The following is a 9,460-nucleotide window of genomic DNA, read 5'->3' as shown; positions in this document are numbered from 1 at the left end:
ACTGCCACTCACGCATTTTGATATGTGATCCTGCAATAATGATGTGATGCGGGCCGGAACGGCAGCAGCTACCCCCGTAGCAGTTGCTCAACTAATGTTGGTTCATGTTTGGTCCATGTGGCCTAGTTGGGGTGCGTTGGAGTGGGAGTGTGGGGGAGGAGAGAGGTCTTACACTGCAGGTTGGGGCGGACAGTGAGGGTGGTAGGAAGGGGGCTGGGACTAACGTTGTTAGCATGTTTTCTGTAAGTGTCCTAGCGCTGGTTGCGCATTGCGGGTAAGAAAGGGAGTAAATCGAGTAAACAAGTTGTCAGCAGAGAACACAGTTAAAACTGGCTGGAGTATTGTGTGGGACAGGCACTGGGCTGTCCATGTGGTATCTATCTGAATTATCTCTCCACTGCTATGGGGCTGAACTTGATGAGTTGGAATGTTAGAGGGTTGGCCATGTCCTACACAAATAGGCACAAGGTAAATGTCCTCCTCCTGCAGGAAACGCATAACATGGAAAGTGTGTGCCCAGGCGTTGCACCTGCATGGGGAACAAACATGTTCTTTACCACATACTTGACTCAGTCAAAAGGGAGGGGGTCATGACACTAGTTGATAAATCTGTGAAATTCACCTTAAAAAAAGTACCTGGACACCAGGGGGTGCTACGTTATTCTCCACTGCATCATCGAGGGTATGGAGTTATTACTGGTGAATACGTATGGCTCAAACATTGACACTCCTGAATTCTTCGATGAGGTGGCGGAAAACCTTGCTGGTTATATAGGGGTCCCTATCCTATGGGGTGGGGACATGAATCTTATCCTTGATCAATCCGCTTGCACGACCAGCATGGCCACCAGACCCTGGTCAAGGGCAGCTACGCAACTCCTGAACCATATGGAACTCTTGGAGCTGGTCGACACATGGCACCTGCTACACCCACAGGAACGACAGTACACATTCTATTTGTCAGTGCACAATATGTCCTCACATATTGACATGTATCTGACTTCCGGCTCGTTGTTGGGAAGGAAAAAGTACACTGCGATATCACCACGCACTCTCTCGGACCATTCTCCGGTGGTACTGGCCTTGAAAACACACAGACCCCCGGGGTCGGGTAGCTCTTGGCGGTTCAAATCAGAGGCCCTCAAAGACATATGCCCTCATTACAGGTCAGGCAGGAACCGTGCCAGACCCATAATGATTTACCACCACCTGACTTACCGCAATCATAGGGGGATTATGACCCCGGCGTTGCCGGAAGTCAGGCAGCAGTAAAGGTTAATCACCATTCCCATTTTATGCCCATAGGACTCAATGGGGATCACAGAAGCACCAGCACCTTGTGCAACAGTGCCGGTGCTTCTGGGTTTGTCTGCGGCTGGGTGCCGTTCCACCCGCCGGGTCTGCCAGGTCTGCCCTGGCAGGCGGTATGGCACCCGGCTGCAGACTCGTGGTTTGCCAGTCCGGAACCAACAGTGCCGGTAACCTTACCGGCACTGTTGTTTCCAGACCGGCAAACTTGTAATGAGGGCCATAGTCTTTAAGGTGGAGATCAGATCGGATATAGAGACCTATTTTATATGCAACATGGCTGAAGCAACCTTTGCTGGTGTACAGTGGCACAAATACACTCCGAACTGGAGCTCTTTGATGCACATGCCCTTAGGGAGGTGTGCTACTTCTTGTGCCCACAGGCACCCAGGATATATGGTGAGGGAGAGTGGCCGGGGAGGACATTGGCTAGATTGGCAAAACCAGAAACTGGGCACGTGTAGGTGGACTGCATAGTGGGTGCAACGGGTAACCCCCAATGGGCAGACCCAAAAGATGCTCAGAGAGGTCTGACTTCTACAGGTCGCTGTATACCTCTGGTCCTCAGCATGGGGCACAGGCAATACATCCCCTACTGGAGGGAATACCACAGTCGCGGCTTGATCCCAAGGCCAGGGAGAGCCTTGATACCCCCCTATCGTTGGATGAAATTCTCATTGTGGTTACCAATCTGCCCAAAGGGAAGGCCCTGGGCCATGACCGTCTCATGTCGGAATTATACCAGGAAAATGCTTCCTTGCTAGTGACTCGACTTCTGGAGGATTGGTAGGAGGAGCTCCGTGACTCTATCGTACCTACATCCCTATGTGAAGCCACGATAACCATCCTACTGAAGCCCAACAAACCAAGCAACGAGTGTGGGTCGTACAGGCCACTCTCGCTCATGAATGTAGACCCTAAAATAGCAGGCTACTTCCATTGATGCCCCACACTATCCATGACGACCAGGGGTTTTTTTTCCCTGGCAGGTCTGCATCCCTGAATATCGGGCGCCTGTTTGATGTTATGGCCAGATTAGATACGGCGGCAGAAGCTGTGGCCGTGACGATCAATGCCCAGAAGACATTCAATATGGTCTCTTGGGAGTAACTATGGGTGGTGCTTGGAAAAAATGGGTATCCGCCCTGAAATGCTTCGTTACTTCAAGCTACTATACACGTGTCCATCTGCTAGAGTCTTGGTCAACTCAAATTTGTCAGAGCCCTTTATGCTGGGCAGAGGCACATGGAAGTGGTGCCCACTTTCTCCGATACTATTCGCCTGATCATCGAACCAATGGCAGATATGATCTGCGCCAGTCATGAACATCTGGGGATTCGCCTCTGCAGAACCCCCCCCCCCGAGATAGTCTCCCTGTATGCGGACGATGTGCTGTTGTATGTAAGGGTCCCAAAGACAAATCTAGATCCTATCCTCCAGGCTATAGTGCAGCTGGCAGGCCTCTCCGGGTCTACAATAAATTATACCAAACCAGAGATCTTTCGGCTGACTAAACAACCCAATGGTATGTTTCCCCTCCGATGGGCCTAGAACGGGATTAAGTACCTGGGTGTGAAAATCCCCAGGGTGAAATCCTCACTCTGAAAGACAGCTATTTGGAAACGGAGGGCTATGTGGCGGGTAGAGTTGCTAGATGGAGGGCATTCCCACTCACGATGGCTGGCAAATGTTACTGGTTAAAATGATCTTAGTGCCCACACTTCCATACATATTTGCTAATGTCCCGTTCTAGCCCGGCAAGTTTTTCTTCTCCAGAATCCACGGGCACTGCACACAATTCTTGTGGCATTCAGGTGTGGTCCGAAAAGTGGATAGATATGACTCCCTCTTATGCAAAGGGGGGCTTTGCAACCCCAAACCTTGAACAATACTGGGTCACGGCACAAGCTCAATTCGCCTCCTACTGGTATGACGAGAAGCTGCAACCAACCCTGTCAAACTCGAGCGACTAGCCGCTGGTAGGTCTGACCTTAAGTCCCTAGTATTGGACCGCAGGTACAAAGACGACTGCCTATTTGACCCAGTGCCCTCCACTGTGCTAGCCTGGTGCTCTATTCCCTACAGGTGATGCTAAGGTTCATCCATATTACAAGTGGCTTCCGCTATGGCAGATCCCAGGCCTAGGTCCAACCTGGGATGCCGCTAGTCGGCCCGGTGAAAACACTTGGGCTATAGGGCAGTATCTGATCTCTTCCTGATGGGAAATTCATTACTCAATTGATGTGGCGACAGGGACACACTGGCACAAGGATGGAACGCATGCAGTACTACAGACTGCGCACAGCGCTGCAGTCGCTGTGGCCTTGTTACCCAGCTGAGCCCATGGAGTATAAGGAGTGAGCATTTAGTGTCAATTTGAGTGGGAGCCGTCGGATACTATCAACACTATACAAAATGCTTGTGAATAAACAATCTCCTTCAACCTCGGGATTATGTAACAGTTGGTCTAACAATTTGGGGGTTGAGTTAACCGATGTTCAATGGATATGCATGCATGTGTGAGCACACCTAAAATTTCAGGTTTAGATGTATGCATTATAAACTGCTGAATAGACTATACTGTACTCCAATGAAACTTGGTAGGATGTACCAGGGAGCGGAGCACTGCTGTCCCAGATGTTGTGATCAGGCACACCATATGCACGTGTTTTGGTCCTGTGCCAAGCTTTAAATATTCTGGGACGCTGTACTGAATACCCTATCAGAAGTGGTTGATGCTGCCCTGGAATGCCCCCCCCCTCCCCCCGGGAGTACTATTTGGTGTGTGGGGAAACCTTCCGAACAAGAGGCTGCTCTTTTATGAATACAGGTTGCATGATGGCCAAGAGATGTATATTGTTGAACTGGAAGACGGATGCCCTGCCCAGTGTCAAAGCTTGGCTGAAGGCAATCACCTGGGCTCGAAACTGCGAGGAGCTGTACATAAACTCACTGCCCCCCACATCCCGCCCCTCTGATGTATGGTCGGAGTTCAAAACCTACCTAGTCAACTTTGCCCCTGATGTATTCATTGACTAAATGTATTGACAAGATTATGGTCTCCCAACTCGAACTGTAACTGTTGACCACCAGATATTCCATGGTTTTCTATCCTCGTGTTAATTGTTTTGTGCAAGTCTTATCAGCCTGACTCTAATGCTAAGTGTAACCCACTGTACTCTGTTCGTGTTGCCAAACAAATAAAGGTTTAAAAAATAAAACTATCATCTGCACCTCCTCAGAGATATTCTTCCTAAGATCACTGTCTCAGGAGCTCTGGTCCTCTCTAGGATGGACTATTGCAACAACTTCCTTCTAAATCTGCCTGCCTCTACTCTGCGACCTCTACATCTTATCCAGAACAGGACTGTGAGACTTGTCCTTGGCTTCAAGCCCAGGGTTCGTATCTCTCCAGCTCTGCAATCTCTTCACTGACTCCCTATGGCGACAAGGTTCAAGTTCAAGACCATTTGCATCATCCACAAGGCTTTCTGGGGCCTGGGACTGCACTACCTCCAACTCTCTCTTCCTAAACATCTCCTTTCTCGAGCTCTCCGGTCACCCACTTCCAACTCTGAGGATCAGACGATTTCCCAAACAGAAAGTTGGGAGCAGGTCTCGCTCTTCGGCTTGGGCCTCTCTCTGGAATAGCCTCCCTGCCTCTCTCAAACCCGAGCACAAGCACCTCTGGTTCCGGAAGCCACTCAACACCTTCCTTTTTGCTTCCGCTTTCTCTTCCTCTTCCCCTGCTGATGTCCCAACGGCTCCACGCACTGGTCACCTGGCTACCCTTTGAACTCGGGCCCAGGCTCCTGCATGTCCAGTTGCCCTTGCACTGCCTCAGGGCTCCCTCAGCACTATGGTCTGTATCTGCAACCCCCTTCTCTCTGCACTTCTGAACCACCCACTGGCTGCACATATTGAGTTACCTGCACGTCTCCCTTCGTTACCCCCTCCGCCCCCCCACCCCCCTGGGCACTTCTCCCCTTCCACTTCCCTGCACTTGTGTGATCTGAACGAGACAAGGGCTAGTAAGATTGTTGTTTTTGCCCTCCCTCCATTTCCCCTACCTTGTCGCACCTAGAAACACTTGTGTACAGGCACGTTATAAATGCCATATCATATCTAGAATGAATATGTTAAATAAAGCAGGTGCGATTATGCATCCTTACTTTAAGCCTCTATATGTCTGACTAGATTTAGAGTTTCCCCTACTGGTTCAACCTAATCCGCAAGGAGGTGTGACTATAAGGGGCCACTAAAATATCTAGCAAATAGTCCGGTGGAAGGGTGCAGAAGCAACGCTCTGACACATTGGGGGCAGGTTTTTGCATATAGACATTTAACAATAAAAAGGACAGAAAAGGCCTCTCTATCCCTAAAGCTAAGAGGGGGTTCCCTACCTCAAAGGAAACTAATGAAACTATGAGGAAATTAGAAACTAAAGTCAGTCACTGTTGTGTCCCAAAACCTACTTCTGGCCCTTACACTAATAATGTAAGATAATTGTGCAAGGATGATCTCTTCTCGAAGTAAAAAGTGTTTGTTGTGCTTTCAACCAACAGAATGATTCCCCATTTCTCTGGTAATAAAAGTGACACAAAATATTGTTAAGAAAATACAAGATTCCAATGCTGGGGTTGTGCTCCTTTCCCCAAGACTTATTCTTATCTTAAATCACTGGATAATTTATGAGGAACTGTTTCTTAGCTTCACAGTTCTCGTATCCTATCAGCTTGGCATGTTCCGCTACCAGGCATAGGATTCCTTTTATCAGTCGTAGGGTTCTTGATACTTTTATCCTCAACCTATCATGTGGGTGCCGGTCCCAGACTCTCAATACATCCCTCTGCTTGGTTCCCTCTCCTGCCAAGCAAGTGTTCTCCCATCCCATGAATTGTCTCTTCTTCTGTTACAGGGTCCCAGACCCTCTTTGCTTTCAACTTTGGTTTCCTCATATGATTGAGGGTCCCAGACTTGCACTGCTGTGTTGTAGCTGCCTGGTTCACTCTCCTGCCAAGTATACAACTGTCTTCCATTTGCTTCAGAGTCCCAGAACTTCTCCTTTCATCAGGGTCCCAGACTCACACAGTGGTGTTGTATCCGCTTGGGTCACTCTCCTGCCAAGTATACAACTGTCTCTCATATGCTTCAGGGTTCCACACCTTCTCTTTCTAATTTCCAAGCTCACCCCTTTGCTCCCCCAAACCTCCAACAGCTCCTGGACAACCTGTGTACCTGTTTGTTTCCTTCTCAGAGGTACCAGCAGTTCCCAGGTTGCTGTTTCCCATCTGGAGGTCCCAGTAGCCTTTGAGCATCCAGCAGGGGCTGTAGCGTCTCCAGTCTGATGCTTTTTTCCAGCTACACGTTTTGTCTCTTCCGGCTTCGCCGGGCCCAGAAGGTAGAGAGAATTCACCCAGCAGCAACCCGAGTAGTCTTCTCCTGATTGACTATGCTCAGGTTCTCTCTTCTCTCAGTCTTGGCCCAGCTGCTTCCCTGCACGGCTTCTGCTATTCTTCTTTGGGAGATGGCTCTGGCCCTCTCATGTCTCTCCTGCGCTTTGGCTTGAGCTTGAACTGACTTCGACCTCCTGCATCAGACTGATGTATTGCTTTGGGCCAATCACTGGTCTTTGCAAACAAGACTGCTCGCTCTGCTTCTTGCAATTGATGTCCAAACTCCCGGCCATCTTCTTCATCACAGTACCAGCCTTAAAGTTGCATGGGTGATATTTTGTACTTTCTGGATTCAGTGTTTTCATGTATGTTAGGTTGACTGGAATGTTGGAAATCTTCATCCAGGCGTAAAACAAATGGATTCCTATACAACCTTCCTCCGCTTTGCACCTGCTCAAGCCCAGGCAGACCCCATAGGAGTCCAATAGAAAAGGCGGTCTGCAAAGGTTTATTTGGAGGCAGAGTTTACCAGAGATTCTGCTACAGTGCAGTTAAAATGGAATATATACTTTCCTTAATCTAGGTACCATCGCTGATGACTGTCCGTCTAGGCCTTAGCAGTAGCCCCATGCGGCACCTATGACAATACTTGCTGCTGCTCTGAAGGCATCATTGATTCTGAGCGAGAGATGTCGCCTCTCCATATGTGAGTTTTAGACTCCTGGTTGCAGACAATAATTTGCAGGCGTAGTTTTTTTGCCCATGGAACCAGTGGCTGGATAACTAGTATACAATTTGGATTCCCTGATGAAGACGTGGATAAAATCATCCAACATGTCGAAACCGGTTGGAAACTGAAATTTGTTGGAAATGTGGTCAAGCAAATTGCAATTATCAAGATCCATTCCAAAATGTGATTTTTTTTCAATTTGCTAAATATGACATTTTCCTTATGTCGTCGTCAGAATGTTTTTCAAATAAATGTACATGAAAGCACTTTTGTATGTGTCTGTATGAGGATGTGTGTTGAATGATTGAATTGTCTAGTGCAGGAATGAATTTGGTCATCTGCACTGTTTTAAATGTTTTATTTGCAACATAAATGTGATTTACAGTGGTGATTTATACATGATTAATTGTCATTTACTAATTTTGCATCACGTGAAATACATATTTTTGATGCGTATTACTTGAATAGAGTCCTCTGTTTAATTCCTCAGTACATTGTTATGGTAATACCCTGGTCCAGAGTTTATGGTCTTCCTGTGTATTCAGCATAGTAGGTTGACTGACCTGACAAAATGTATCAGCTCTACTCATGGAGGGGGCAGGAGGATTTAGAGTTGGAGAAGGGGTTGAATATGGTAAAGCAGGGTGACCTAGTGTTCTTTGGTGATGGTCGTCCCCAATCCCACAGGGGGATTCCTTCCTCATGTAATCCTCCCTCAGTGTACCACCCCCAGGTGGACTATTGTACTAAGTATGCACCACCCTGGCCACATGGGAAAGGTCTCCCCTTAGGGGAGAAGGGACGACATCCTCAGAATCGTCCCACAGGGCAGTACTATTCTCGCACTTTATTCCATAAAAGTTCTTGATCCACACTATCGAATGCCAGGGCGAAGTCTATAAAAGCAAGATCAGTTACACCGCCATTGAACAAGGCAATTTTTAAAAAATGATTTAGAATAAAGCCATTTAAACTTGTGACAACCCCTTTGACAAATCCCATCTGCTGTATGTCAAGTTTAAAAGCCTTTCACCTAGACTTTTAGCTTGGTTAGCACAAGAGGTGCAAAGATTTTCTCTGGGGTGTCAAGTAGTGCAATTGGGGAAGTTGTCACCTTTTGAAAAATTGGAATCACTATAGCAGACATCCAAAATTGTGCGTAGAACGTTAGCCCACATAAGCGGGTGCATTTTAAATGGAAAGTTCGAGAGCCCCTCTGAGCCCGGCGCCCACGAGCGGTTACATTTTTAATCAAATAGATTATCTATGTGAAATTCTAAAGACCATTCCTGAACATTCAGCTATCTCCACAGGTCAAGTTTTGGCAAAAAATGAGGGGAAAAATGTGAAACCCCTGCCTCCTCGCAGATGGAGTTCAACCACAACTTTTAATCAGCTTCCATGTTTCCCCCAGGCGCTTAGCGGTTATTGCAGATAACATTGCTTCTCCAGCAAGGGGTCTGGCATGGATTCACATGCTCATGAATATTCCCTGTCGTCTGGCTGGGAATCCTCGGTAAAGAAAAAATCGGTTTCAGTTTACCTTCTGAACTGTCTTTCTCCTAAAAACCAATCACTGGTCTCTGGGTCATTCTGCCCCCAGCCAATGACTGCCTTCTACCTAAGCCCCTCCTCTGGCAGCCATCTTCAGTTTTTTACTGCACATTCAAGTAGTGGGAGTCCTCATGATTAGCTGTCTTTATTTACTGTGTTTTGTGCTTTTTTCCAGAGTTTACTCTATTTTTTCCGGTCAATCGAGCCTCAAGCTCCATCGATCCATCATACGATTAACGTGGACCTGTTTTCAGATTTTCCAGTGCCCCATTGGCTCCAGGCCAAGGCCCCTGCTATGGGTGAGTCTCGGCAGCATGCCTCCCCCAGCCACAAGAAGAAATCTGAGCTGTCTTCTAAGACCTTTGAGGGCGCTCCGGCGACGGGCGCCCAACATAAGGCTAAGCACCACGAGTACACTGGCACTTGTAGCGCCGTTGTGACGGGCTCCCCGGCGGCCAGGGCAAGCTCGGTG

Source organism: Ambystoma mexicanum, chromosome 4q (assembly GCF_040938575.1).
Source record: "Ambystoma mexicanum isolate Mex_15411 chromosome 4q, UKY_AmexF1_1, whole genome shotgun sequence".
Lineage (NCBI taxonomy): Eukaryota > Metazoa > Chordata > Amphibia > Caudata > Ambystomatidae > Ambystoma > Ambystoma mexicanum.
Note: the sequence above shows the minus strand (reverse complement) of the source record.